The sequence below is a fragment of the Grammomys surdaster genome, unplaced genomic scaffold (assembly GCF_004785775.1).
Source record: "Grammomys surdaster isolate TR1022 unplaced genomic scaffold, NIH_TR_1.0 99, whole genome shotgun sequence".
NCBI classification, from domain to species: Eukaryota; Metazoa; Chordata; class Mammalia; order Rodentia; family Muridae; genus Grammomys; species Grammomys surdaster.
Genome location: NW_021604578.1, coordinates 4221194 through 4236324, shown reverse-complemented (window position 1 = coordinate 4236324; position 15131 = coordinate 4221194). Strand labels below are relative to the sequence as shown.

The 15131-nt window shown below is 40.4% G+C and overlaps 1 non-coding gene across 1 annotated transcript; it reads left to right on the top strand.

Moving 5' to 3' along the window:
* The first annotated feature begins 4844 nt into the window (after positions 1–4844).
* On the top strand, positions 4845–4952 carry LOC114636340. The gene has a single exon (XR_003713612.1). It is a non-coding gene; the product is annotated as a U6 spliceosomal RNA (small nuclear RNA).
* Positions 4953–15131: the final 10179 nt, after the last annotated feature.

Sequence of the window (15131 nt, the reverse complement as noted above, 5' to 3'; positions counted from 1 at the left end):
GAGAGAGAGAGAGAGAGAGAGAGAGAGAGAGAGAGAGAGAGAGAGAGAGAGAGAATATGGCGGAAATGTCAGGTTTATTTATATGGGAAAGAGAAGCTGGAGGAGAAAATGCCAGGAGGTGGAGAAGTGTAGTGTTAGAAGAGCTGAGAAGAGCTGAGAAGAGCTGAGAAGAGACAAAAAGTGCAGGAGACTGGAGGTCAGCATGCACTTTGGTGTGCTAATGGGTATCAGAGCCTGACATCTAGAATTCAAGTTACTTACAAAAATGAGTGGAGCTAGTTGGGCCAGTGTTTAATCCCTCCTTTAAGAACTGGATATTTATGTGACTCTTTCATAAAATCTTCTACCTCCTTTTTATTCTCCTCTCCTCAGCCTAGTTGAGAGGTTAACAGCATCTCCCGCTGGCTTCACCTTGCCAGGCTCCCTGATCCTTGTGATTAGTTTTAAAGTAATTCTGGTGAGATCTACAGAGTGTAGTGTAGAGGATGGGTAAGATTTATCACAAAGTAACAAGAAATACATACGTACAAAATCTGTACATTTAGATAGACTTCTAATTAGCAGCCATACTTTCAAGTAGGCGTTGGACTTCTGATACTCTTGCTCTGTCTCTTATAAGCTCTGCAGTTCTTTACTACCATTTCCAGAGGCCTTATACCGTTTTCTAGAAAATACCTGGAACAGAAAGCTTCCTGAAGGCTGCTTTCCCGTCCAAGTAATTGACAGGCCCATTTGGATTATCTCTTAAGGGAGGGAAAAACTGGTATGTCTTTGTTTTTTTATCTGAAAGGCTCCCGCTAGATAGTAATCTTACAACCTTCCTGGCCATTCAGAAAGTTTTATCTTCATTCTATGCCTGAGATCCAGCTCAGACTCCATTCTTTTGTCCATCAATCAGGAAACGTTGCAAACTATTGGACTTAATAGAAAAAAAAAACCTTTAGAAACAGGTTTCATGAAAAATTGAAATGATTTACAAAGAAATTTTATTTGTTCGTTTGCTTGTTTTGAGACAAGTTTCATAATGTTGCCGTGGCAGGCCTGGAACTTTCTATGTAAACTAAGCTGGACTTCAACTCACTAAGATTTACTTGTCTTGATCTCCCTACTTTTGAGATTAAAGCTATCTGCCACCACACACAACAAAGAAAATCTGTTTAAAGTTTTAAAATTCTAACAAAAATGCAATAAATAAACTTAATTATTTATGTAATAATGATGCTAAAACATATGTTAGAACATTATCTCATTTCATGGTTGAAATATCGCTACATTACATCAATATACCATGTTTTCTCACTCATCTACTGATGAATATTGGCATTATTTGCAGTGTTGCATCCTTGTGAATAATGCTGATATTTGTATATGTGACTTTGTATAGCAAAATATCTTCAGTTCTTCTGAGTGTATACTACGAGTTGAATTAATTAGTTGTCTGAAAATGCAATGAGAGCTTTATGTAGTATATGCCTAAAGTCCCAGCATTGAGAGGTGGAAACAGGAAGGTCGTTGTCTAGATAAATCAGTGAGCTGCAGGTTCAGTGAGAGACCGTATCAGTAAATGACTAAATACTCAGAAACGGAAAGGGAGACATAACAAGAGAAAGTGAAGAAATTCAAAGAACCATTAGATCTCACTTCAGCAGCCTGTACTCAACAAAATTGGAAAATCTTAAGGAAATGAATGATATTTGAGACAGATACCACTTACAGAGGTTAAATCAAGATCAGGTAAACTGGGACTTCCAGTCTGGGCCTGAGCATAGAGCAGGTCACAGGCGGCAGCTCCGTACCCAATCCCAGAAAACAGAGAGAAAGAGGGACTCCCAGGAGCTTTAACTCAGACAGCATCCCAGGTAAAAATGAATCACCGGTGATTTCTGCTGTTAGAAGTTCTAATTCAGATGCTGGCCTCCGAACTTATACTACTCAGACCTTTGAAGGGCCACTGACAAGAACATCATACAGCTAGAGACTGATGTCACTAATGTGAAGAAATCCTCGTTTCGCCGTCTGAAGAGACCTCCTAAAATTGCAAAGATCCTTATTGGACTTGATTTACTCTAGTACAATAGAAAAGGCTGTGTACAGCTCTTGACTGTGTACAACCCTCAAAGAGGAAGGTTGCCTTTACATAGACAAGGCAAGGAGGGTTAAAGAGAGCATCAAATAGGCAGTGAAGGCCCTAAGAAAAATCAGAGAGAGAAAGAGACAGATGAATGCTGGTACAAGAATTGGTGTTCAGCCTCTCCAAGATTGTCAACCCTATTTCCTTCCGTCTTGGGACCATTATTTGGGTTCTTTTTGCTTTTTTCTGCTGGTCCCTGGCCCTCAAATAGGCGAACTAACTCTGTGATACAACAGATAAATAATTTGGTAGTAAAACCTACTCAGATACATTATCATTAGTTAGCTATGGAGGACCACAAGACTCAAGATGAGGTTGTTACTTTATAAGGGTGTTTCCAAAACCCATCTCCACCCAACGTAAGAGGGGGGACTTCTGCTCCTAGACCAAGCAGAGAGGGGCCACCCAGAACCCCCTGTAACAGGCGATCTGAATTCTTGCTTAGGCTGCGAGGCTAAGCACTGCAAGGGAATATAAATAAAAGATAAAAATATCTATCTGGGTTCCCTGAGGGACAAGCATGACTGCATAGGGGTTGATGTCAAAAGTATCCCCTCTCCAGGAAAAAGGCATCGGGATGGGTATGGCCCTCATGCCTCACTGGACAACCACAGGGGGACTGGAGCCATTCCAAGGTCCCCTTCAAATACTGGAGGTCAGGCCTCTATCCCCGCCTTCGCAAGTTTAGAATTGCCACAGCCCTTCTATACTTAGAGAAGGGAGGAGATGTCGGGGCAGCCCTGCTTACACTCTGAAGGCCTAAAATCAGCCATAGGCCTAAAATCAGCAATAGGCCTAAAATCAGCAATAGGCATGTCATACATGTATACTAACACCAAGTCTTGGGTCTCAGTGGAAAAACATTGAAACAGATGGCTATAAGCTAATGTCAACAGGCAGCTTTTGTGGAAATTTATAAGCCTGAGTAGTCATAGACCTTGTAAACAGGTAGCCTTGGCAGACAATACCAACTAAGATAAGTCATAGGCAGAGTCATAGTGAATTGTCCCCTGAACCTTCACCTAGCCAATACCCAGTTCTGAAGATATCTGTATTCCCCCTGAACACCCACACTCCAGTTCATTCCCTTCCCCACATCCTGCCTTTCTGTGTTTATAACCCCTGTGTGAATTAATTACGATTTGAGAAAAAATTTAAAAAAAAAGATAGTCTCAAAAAAAAGGAAAAAAATAAATAAAATATCAAAAAATAAAAAGATCAGGTAAACTATTTAAATAGCCCTATAACTTATAGAGAATTAGAAGTAGTCATTAAAAGTCTTCCAACAACAACCAAACAAACAAAAAGTCCATGGCCAGATGGTTTTAGTACAGAATTCTACCAGACTTTCAAAGAGCTTTTTCAAAAATTTTCAAACAATTCCACAAAATAGAAATAGAAGGAACACTGCCAAACACATTCTATGAAGCCATTGTCATCTTGATACCTAAACCACACAAAGACTCAACAAAGAAAGAAAATTTGAACCAATTTTTCTTATGAATATTGATGAAAAAATACTCAATAAAATATTCACAAAGCAAAGTCAGGAAAGCATCAAAAGCATCATCCATTAGATGTAGCCTTCATCCTACAGATGCAGGGACGGTTCAATATATGAAAATCCATCAACATAACCCATCATATAAACAAAGTAAAAGAAATAAATCACATGATCATCTCATTAAATGCTGAGAAAGCTTTTGACAATATCCAATATCCCTTTATGTTAAAAGTATTATAGAGATTAGGGACACTAGGCACATACATAAACATAATCAAAGCAATATACAGCAAGCCAGTAGCCAACATTAAGCTAAATGGAGACAAACTTAAAGCAATTCCACTAAAGTCAGGAACAATAAGACAACTAAAGGAGATCCATGGGATACAAATCTAAAAAGAAGTCAAACTATCACTGTTTGTGGATGATATGATAGTATAATTAAGTGACCCAAAAAATTCTATCAGAGAACTTCTACAGCTGATAAACACCTTCAGCAAAGTGACTGGATACAAAATTAACTCAAAGAAATCAGTAGCCCTCATTTATACAAATGATAAACTGACAGAGAAAGAAATTAGGGAAACAGCACCCTTTACAATATCCACCAGCAACATAAACTATTGTAGTATAACTCTAACCAAGGAAGTGAAAAATCTATATGGCAAGAACTTCAAGACCCTGAAGAAAGAAGTTGAAGAAGATATCAGAAGATGGAAAGCTATCTCATATTCATGGATAGGCAGAATTAGCATAGTGAAAGTAACCATCTTACCAAAAGTAATCTACAGATTCAATGCCACCCACATCAAATTTTAACACAATTATTTATAGTCCTTGAAAGAGCAATTCTCAACGTTATATGGAAAAATAGAAATCCCAGGATAGCCAAAACAATCCTGAACAATAAAAGAACTTTGGAAGGACAAAATGGCAACCTACAGATTGGGAAAGTATCTTCATCGAACCTACATTTGACAGAGGGCTAATATCCAAACTTTACAAAGAACTCAAGAAGTTAGACAGAGATAACCCAGTTACAAACTGGAGCACAGAGCTAAGCAGATAATTCTCAACAGAGGAATCTCAAATGGCCAGGAAGCACTTAAAGAATGTTCAGAGCCCTTAGTCATCAGAGAAATGGAAATCAAAATAATTCGGAGATTTTATCTTACACCTATCATAGTGACTAAGATCAAAAACTCAAGTGAATACTCACTTTGGCAACTCATATACTAAAACTGGAACAGTACAGAGGAGATTAGCATGACCTTGTGCAAGGATGGCATGCAGATTCATGAAGTGTTAAAAAAAATCAACTCAAGTGACAGCACATGCTGGTGAGGATGTGGAGAAAGAAGAACACTCCTATTGCTGGTGGAATGGCAAGCTGGTTCAACCACTTTGGAAATCAATTTGGTGGTTTCTCAGAAAACTGGGAATAGGTCTACCTCAAGACCCAGCTATACCACTCCTGGGCATATTCTCAAAAGATGTTCCACCATCCCTCAAAGATATTTGCTCAGCTATGTTCATGGCAGCATTATTTGTAATAGCCAGAAACTGGAAACAATCCAGATGTCTCTCAACTGAAGAATGGATAAAGGAAAAGAAGTAATCTACTCAATGAAATACTATTCAACTATTAAAAACAAAGACATCTTGAATTTTGCAGGGAAATAGATGGAACTTGAGAATACCATCTTGAGTAAGGTAACCCAGACCCAAAAGGACATACATGGTATGTACTCACTTATAAGTGGATATTAGCCATAAAATACAGGATATCCATGCTATGCTCCACAGACCCAAAGAATTTAAACAAGATGGAAGTCTTATAAGTAATGATGCTTGAATCTCAGTTAGAAGGGGGAATAAAATAGCCATAAGAATCAGATGGAAGAAGAGAACTGGGAAGGAGAGGAGATAGGGAAGGGAATGGGGGTGGGGCAGGGTTGCTCAGGATCAGATGTGGAGACAGACAGGAGGGATGGCCAGATAGCCATGAAAATGAATGGAAATCTGCAACTGACAGGGCTGGGGAGGTATGGAACATCTCCAGGAATAGACAGAGACATGATATGATGATTTGTGTATGTTTGGCACTATTAGGAGGTGTGGCCTTGTTGGAGTAGGTGTGGCCATGTTGAAGGAATTGTGTCATTATGGACTTGGGCTTTAGGACCCTCACCCTAGCTGCCTGGAAGCTAGTCTTCTCCCAGCTACAAGAGTGGAACTGTCATCTCCTCCAGCCACATGTCTGCCTGGATGCTGCCATGCTCCCACCCTGATGATAATGGACTGAACCTCTGAACCTGTAAGCCAGCTTCAATTAAATGTTCTTCTTATAAGAGTTCATGGTGTCTGTTCACAGCAGTAAAACCCTAAGACACCTGGAATAAGGGAGTGAGGTATCCAAGAATCAATGGGCTTATCCTTAGCTGTGACTCACAGCATTAGACATATAGAACCGAAAGAGGCCACCTTCTGTAGCCAGGCAGGAACCTCAATGGAGTGATAGGGACAAAACTTTGAACCCAAAATTTATCCTTTTTACAAGAAATGCAGGAACATGGGATGGAGCAAAGACTGAGAGAACAACCAACCAATTACTGGCCCAACTTGAGACCCCAACAGTGGATGGGGCTTGGGTACTCTTATGGAAGAATAGAAGGAAGGATTGTGGGCGCCATAGGGGATAGGAACTCCACAGGAAGACTAATAGAATCAACTAACCTGGACTCTTGGGGCTCTCTGAGACTGAACCACCAACCAAAGAATCAAACACAGGCTGGCTGGACCTAGACTTTTCCTAACAAATGTAACAGATATGCAGCTTGGTCTTCATATGGATCTTGAACAACTAGAGAGGTTACTATCCTAAAAGCTGGTGCCTATATGTGGGATACATTCTTCTAGTTGGGATGCCTTGTCTGGCCTCAGTGGGAGAGGATGTGCCTAGCCCTGCAGAGACCTGAAGTGCCAGGGTTGAGGGATATTCAGAGGGGTCCCCACAGTCTCAGTGGAGATGGAGAAGGGGGAGGGGGAAGGGGGAAAGGCTTGTGGCAGGATGTGATCAGGAGGGGGCCAGTGAGCTGGATGTAAAGTGAATACATTAAAACAAAAACAAAAAAACAACCAGAAAGTCCACCACCACCACCAAAACCAGACTAAACCAAAAAACAAAGTGGGTGGAGAGCAAGTAAGGAAGATACTGGATGTTGGTATCCAGTCTATATCCACCATATTCAGATACACCATGTTACACACACACACACACACACACACACACACACACACACACACACACTCCTACCTACCTTAGCACACAATCCACAGTAAAACCGTGGTCCATGGAGGAGCACAGGCACGCTTATTTGAGATTGCCCACTTACTCAGCTATGTGACAGTTTGCAGTATTTTAGCCCTTTCTTCTTGCTGTCACCTCGTCATGGACTTTTGAGTGATTTTATCTTTTACCACTCTGAAAAGATTTAAGATTATTTCCAAATTAAAGTGCAATTATGACACTTCATAAGGCCTCACAGGGGAAAAAAAGTCATACTATAACTACATGATATTTCATAATTAACTCTGAATTTAAGTTTTTATTATTTTATTATCAAATTTTATTATTTTATTATCAAATTTTAAGTTTTTATTTCCAAGGTTCCTCATTAGGAATAAACTTTTCACTGATCATGGGGTTCTCAATAGAGGAGTTAGAGTGAAGACTGAAGGAGCTGAAAGGGTTTGTGGCACCATGAGGAGAGCAACAATACCAACCAACCACAGCTCCCAGGGTCTAAACCACCAGCCTGGGAGCACTTAGGGGGGGATCCAGGGCTTCAGCTGAATATGTAAAAGTGGAGGGCCCTGCTGGGCATAGGTGGAAGAAGAGAACCTTGACCTCATGAAGGCTGGATGCCCCAGGGGGTGGGAATTTTGAGGGTGGGGAGGTGGGAGTGGGGGGGTGTAGATAGAGGTTACATCCACAGAGAAGAAGGAGGAGGGGCGAGGGGATTGGGGGTTCCGAGGGGGTGGTGGGGGATGGGGTAAGGGGACAACATAGGAAATGTAAATAAATCATCCAATAAAAAAAAAAGAAAGAATTAAAAAAAAAAAGGAATAAACTTTTCTGACTTACTATCGCTTTAAGAAACCAAGTGACACAGAAACAATCAATGGAATCTTGTCTAGAACTTGACGTTGGAGATCTTATGTTTTGCTTTTCAGTCTGTGAATCCAGAAGGTGGGAACATTTTTAAGAGAATTTCTTGTACAGCATTTGCATTCTGCAAAGCTGGTATTTTAATTCTGTGTCTGGAGTAAATACACATAAAATATTTAAATAAATCTCTAGGACGCATCTGTTTCCTGCTCATTGTGTACAACCTGTTGGAAGCTTTCAGAATGAAAAGTGGTGTTTGGAAACCTCAAGAAATGACAATAGCAGTTGTGGAAGTGTGTTGCATCACTCAGGCCTGATGCAGGAACAGATGATCTCAAAAGCCCTTAAGAAATCAAGCCAGCTTTGGGTTGTCTTTGTTTAGAAAGTAAATTTTAAAATGACAAGCCTTCTAATAGTACTGACTGGAACTTCAGGAAGGAACTTTGTTGATTATTCTGTTTTCATTTATAATGCAGTCATGGTGATACATATTATTCTTCCTTTTGCAAGCAGAGTTGAAGCACCTGAACGCAACTCTAAGCAGGTGAGCCTGTTTTTAAATTGTAACGTGTTATAGGCAGTTTTTGATCTGGAAGAAAGTCTATTAAAATTTATCTTTAGGTATAAAGTTGTCAATATAACAGTTTTCCCTTCTTTTGGTCTTTTCATTTGTTTGTTTTCTTTTCTTGGGCAGGCATCATTTTATATATCTTTGGCTGAGCTTGATCTAAGTTAGAATCATGCATGAGTTTTAAATTATTCATTCATTCATTCATTCATTCATTCATCCATTCATTCATTCATTTAATGAGTATCATTGTTATGCCTGCATGTATGTATGTGCACCACACATGTGTCTCTGGTACCCACAGAAGTCAGAAAGATGGCCCCTGATCACCTGGAATTGCAGTTATAGACAGATGTGAGAAGCTTTAGACAATGGGGAGTTTGCGTATTCTTTAATACAGATGTTTATAGGGGTGGGAGTGGAGAGCAACTGGATGGGAATGTTGGGCCAAGAACTGTTCCCATTCCTAAGCCTCAGGAACTCTGACACATGGTCCATTTGTACGCTCTTAGTTTCATATACAAAATAACATAAAAAAATGGGCTCAGAAGGAACCTCAAGGACGATCTTATTAGAGAAAACACAGCAGGACAGAGGAGCTGCAGCTCTGGAGAGCCGCTGGGAAGAGATGAAGGAAGAAAAAGGAGCTGCAGTTATCCTTTCCGAGTTTGAGGTTGAATGGCTGACAGGCCCGTAGCATTGGAAGTTTGTAAGCAGTTGCATGTGGTTGGATGGAGGGAGGATTTCTTTAGAGATCGAGAATAAGGATGGGCAAGCTGTCAGGGCAAGCAGGCCTAAGCTTTTGCTCTGTCTGGAAAAGGCAGACGGAAGGAGTGGGAACAGCAGATTCCACAGTGAGGGCCTGCAAGTAACCGCTTTGAGGAATACTTATTTCTCTCATCTTATCGTTTCTTCAGGGGTTTCAGGCTTCTTTTCTGCCTCTGGCTTCAGACTGTCCTCTTGAGCGTGTAAACCACGGCTTCCCCTTTACCACAGGAGGTGTTAGCTCTTGTCTGGGCGGAAGAAACTCCTCTACATCAAAAGTTATATCGACTGCTGACTAAACCATTAGTCGTGCTTGTTGTGGTACTCAAATGTCTCACAGAGGTCTCCCCACATGGGTGGCATCTGCTGTCTGCATCAGACAGTGCCAGAGATGAATCATGCCACTCTTACTAGAGTAAGCAGACATAAATGAGAATCACATCTCAAATGGAGCAGTTCTTGGGAAGACGGCAGTTTCCAAAAGTCCTTTCCTTCTGACTAGAACCCCAAGGTATATGGGTCCTTATTATCTTATAGGGGAGGGTGAGTAACACTTTATCTTGTACCAACACGTCACCCATTAGTGGCAACAGCCTTGCCTCTGGATCCGTGAGATCCATTATTCCTTGTTCACTGAGGACTGTGGACAATGAAGCAGAGGAGAAAGGAGCTGTCAGGACTAGATCCAGACAGCTTGGCATCTGTTGTGCTGGTGGGAGGCACTGGAACCCCTGGTGTGCCATCCCATGAGAGTAGATTGCTTGAATTCTGAGACTTGGCATTTAGGGCCAACACTGAAGAGAAACACTAAACCCTCAGATGCTTTGTAGCTCCAAATGGGAACCCCTTACACTTCCCTTTGGTGTTATGGAATGCAAGGCCTAGGACAGGTGAAGCCAGGTAGTGAATTCCTCGAACTGACAACCAGGGAAGTACTTAGCAGGATTCAGCAAGGCTCCCTTTAAATACATTTGGGGAGAGCTAGTGGGATGGGAGCTATAGAATTCTTGTGGCTACCAGTTAAGCCTGTTAGCATGCATTACTTTTTATTTTTAATATTCAACTTACTGGCGTCCATTTAAGTACACTGTACAATAGCTGGCATGGCTTCCCTGTCACAGTCTCGTCTAGCTCTTTTTTGTTTTGTATTATCATCAGCCTCTTAACTCTTTTCATATACTTTCCTGCTGAGTGCTTATGACCACCTAGATGGCTACAAATTCGCCTTTCCTTTTAAATGTTAAGGTCAACGAGACTCCTTGTGAATTACTTTTGGGGACTTCTTCCTAAGGAGCCTTAGATTTTTCTCTTAGTAGTTTCGCCTGCTAGGATGAGTCAGAATCTCTCTGATCATGTGACTTCCCCTTGGAAGTTCTAAGGACATTCCCCTCTATAATGAGATCCTCTTTGGGGTCTCATAGCATCTTCCTTTGGCCCTTCCCATCCCCTGTTATCTCTGCTGAAAGAATTCAGCTGAAACCCAGTCTAGTATAGAAAATAGGAAGAGCTTATTACAGAATAAAGCATGACACCCTAAAATAGTGAGAGGCAAGGACCAGACAGACCTTTGGGCCAGTTCCCATTTCAGACAGGTCTTCACTAAACCCCCTAGGACAGCCAGTTTTCCTAAGGAGAATTTGCCTGTCTGGGTGAGTGGCAGACCCGTTTGAAATGGCTGTTGAGAAGGGGCCACTGGTTTGTAAAGATAGATTGATATAAAGTTAAAAGTGCCTGTAACCAGATTTAGATAGCCATCAATTAATGAGCTTCTGAGAAGGTTGGAATGTCATGTCTCTTACCGGGACCAGAGAGAACTCATGTCCCATTCCTGTCACCAGTAACATGTGTTTTATAGTTTAATCACTGGTTTTATAATCTACATGGGAGAGGCTCCACCCTAATGTCCTTTGGGTCTGCTAGTGCCTAACTCTTTACCTAGTAACAGCAGTGAGAGCAGATGCCTCGGATGAACATTTCTGTTCAGCTGATGCTGTCTTTATAGTCCCAGACAGTCTCTGCCGTTAGAATGGGATAAAGTTCTACAAGAAGAGACTCAGCAAGGGCAGAAGAAATACCTGTCTCCTTTCCTCTCTAGTCTCCCAAATTCCACAAGTGGATCTTATTGTCTTAACATTAGAAGTCAAAGGATCCTTGATGATACCATTCATAGGACTCAGTTTTCCCCATAGCACACAACAGGGTAGGGAAGGGAGAGAATAGACAGACAGGACAGGGCAGTGCATGGAGGATGAGCAGCTCCCCTCATGGTGGTTAGTTTTCCTGTGGTGGTTTTGATTTTTGTTAGCATGTGTAAGGATTTCTTCCTACAAGGCTGGGACAACAGCCCATGGGGTCATAAGATTGAAGTGGGCAAGGCTTTCTATTGGCCCTGTTTTTTGTATGCTGCACTTCAGAATATTGGTAACAGAATATTGGTTCTTGTAACAGTTCCCTCTAAACTTCAGATCTTTATAACCCCGAGTCCATTGAGTGGGATAAGTCAAATTTAGGACAGAAGTCATCTTAGAGGAAAGAATAGATAAAGGCACCTATATGGAACTAGCAATGGATTCACATCTCCAAAACCGTGTAGTCCCCCAACATGACCCTTAACTCCGGCGAGCCACAGCCCTCTCAGTGAACTTCAGTGAGGTTAAGATTTGGTTGCCATGTTGGCCCACATCCTGAGATGGATAGGAGCAGAGGGTTGGCTGCACGTCTTGTTGACAAGCTAGACAAGAACTGATTTCAGTAGAAGCTCACTTGTCCAGAACTCTGAAAGTGTTTCAATAAAAATGATTCTATAAAGTGAAAATGGTTTAAAAATCAAATTCAGTTTCCGATCTCGATGAGTACTTGATGAGTCCATCCCATCCTCTCCAGTATGCCCTTAAAATAAGCTGTTCTAAGTTACATTTGTGGGAAGCTCTTGTTCTCATGTTAAGAAAGTAACCATCTTGTCAAAAGGCACTGACAGTGTCCTCAAAAGTACATATGTTTGGCAGCATATAAACATGGGATGGCATGGAAATAGTTTGCTATTATTAAGCCCCTATGAATTTGATTTTCCTCTATTTTAAAGTTGCAAATAAATTCACCTTCCTTGAAAGTCAAGGGACATATTGTATCCCACCTAGAGAATTAGCTACTATATTCCATGTAGTGACACTATTGACTGAATATTACTTCACTTAACAGATTTCAGAAGATGGAGAAAATTCAGAACCAGTGAACAATTATTATTACTATACTATGCCCCTCTGTAGCTACTTTTATGTCTTTTGCTGAAATAATAATAAAGTTGAAGAAGAAAAGAAAATCACAAAATCATGCTTTCAAAGATTTGAAACTTAGGAACAGTAAATACAGGCATCAGAGCATTCTGCTATAGAAAGGGCAGTCAGTGTCCGAGGTTCTGCTACCTTATGGCACAGTTACTGTATCTCTCAAAAACTATGTAGGGTCACAAATTCTCAGCTATAATACCTTTGTCTTTCGGTATTCTCATGGTTCTTTAATTAGCACATACTCTTTTTTTTTCTTTTTCTTTTTTTGTATGTTTTATTTACATTTCAGATATGATTCCCTTTTCCTACGCCCCCCTCCCCACAGGAACTCCCTATCCCATCGCCCCTCCTGATGCTTCTATGAGGATGTAGTACATACTCTTAAGCCCCTTTTCAATTGCTGGGGCAACCATAGAGAGTTGCACAAAGACCAAGAGTATTCTTGCATGCGAATGGAGCTCCAATGTTTGTTCCACTTAGAGGGATCACATTCTACTAAGACAATGCAAGGAAAATATTGTTTGGGTGTTTTCAGTGTAGCTGAACCAGAAGGCTTCTGACATGCTCACACACAATAGTAGGATCTGGAACTCTTCAGTTTTTGTTTCAGTTTTCTGAAACATCGTGGGTCAAGGAGAATATCAATCAATACTTTCATTTCTTTTGAGTGAGCTGATAAAAGGACTACAAGGACAGAGACAAGTGACAGTAGGGCAGATGGCCATGGACACAGGCCTTGTCACTATAGAGAGAGGATGTAAGGGAAAGAGTGCCCCTGTCTTACTATTATTTTTGACTTGAAACTACCAAGCATATGATCTGTTGATATTAATATTCAATAAACCCCTTAAATCTGTTTATCATTAGGATCCACCTCTTCTGCTATTTAGGGAATTAAAAACTCTTCAGAAAAAGAGACATTAAAAAAAAAAACCCTTGTGTTTAAATTTCCTTTTCCACTGGAATAGTATATACATAATACACACACACACACACGCACACACTAATTTTTAATAATAATACTTATGGAGTAGTGACTATATGCTGTCTTACTACATGTTTTACTACATACAGATTCATAAATATTTATCACTTAATATCAAGCATCTTCTTTTATTTAATATTCTTTCATGCTGTTATGACTACCAGCTACTTGATTACATATTTTTAAAAGGAAAGAAACTTTAATGTGCTCTATGAAGATAACATTCCTAGAAAAAAATATCCATGACGTGCTCAAAAAATTTTGGATGGTCACACTATGACACAAAACCTCAGCCTTACAAACAAGGATTTCTGGAAGTTCGAGACACAAGGTCCTCCACCCATTTTCCTGTCACACAGGATGTATTGGCTTTTGTTGAAATACAGCGGGACATTAAATAGCTGGCGACCACTGAATGTGTTGCTTATTATTGGGATCACTCCATAGAGCTGTATTTACAGGAAATCAAGTGACCTTTCAGATAAAATTTCTGATGCCAAATAAAAAAGACAATTTAAGACTTTGTTGTGACATTTTTCAGGCCTAGAGCTCGAGTTTTATATATGCCCAGAAAAGCTTTGTTCAATACTCATACTCACAGTTTGTTTAGCTACAGTTTTAGTAAACAAGATTTATGAACTTACTTCATTTACTTCATGCCTTCTAACATAATACCTGCTAGGTTTGAACTATCAAGGAGGAATGGAACATTTTAGCAATGTTGCTAACTTCATGGGCATGTAACTAAACATTAGATTAGCAGTTTATGAAGTTGTCATGCCTTTTTTAGGATATTTGTTTAAGATCAGTATTTAACATCCCATTCATGAATTTGTCTACACATAATGTAATGGATTTATGGATTTTGTACTGTTGATTAATGAAACCAATCCATCATGTCTAATTTCCTGTTGACATCGACTATATTTCCAACAGTCGTTCTCAACTTGAGGGTTGCAACCCCACTGAGGATGCATATCACTTATTTACATTATGGTTCATAACAGCAGTCAAAATACAGTTATGAGGTAGTAACAAAATAATTTTACGGTTGTAGGTTAGCATAGCATGAGAAACTGTATTAAAGGGGGCACAACATTAGGAAGCTGGTCTAGAAAGAAATGGCGAGATTGAGTAGAAAGAAAGACTATTCACACTGATGTCTGAAGTTTATCCAATTCGTTTAGTGACTCTTGCTTTCAGATAGGAAAGTTGGCAGACATATTTATTCTTTAGCACTTACCGTATAACACAAATAATTTTCAGCAATAGAAATCAACTAAAGAAGGTCCTGTTCTCATGAAACCTTTTTCCCCCTTTGGTGGATGGAGTTGGGAAAGGATAAGCTGTTGAAGTAATTATTTAAAACCGCCACTAGTCAAGCTGACTATCTAAGCTGTGGTGGCTCTGCCTAGCTCAGCCTCCATGTTCCACTGCAGGAGGCCACATGCGCATTGCAGCTAGAAACAGCCAGCCAGAAACACCAGCCCTGCCACCCATGAGACACCAACATTCCACACTGTCTCCGCAAGGCTGGGCATTGCCCAGACCATCCAGCCATCCACGTGGGCCTGGTAGGAAAATCAGACTCTAATGCTTAAATATTAATCAAAGGTTTTATATGTTTGGTAATGCTCAATAACAATATCCCCACACAATTAGAGTTGTTTTTCAATTAGCTAATCTAAATATAAGTTGTTACCCGCGACTGCCCTCCATA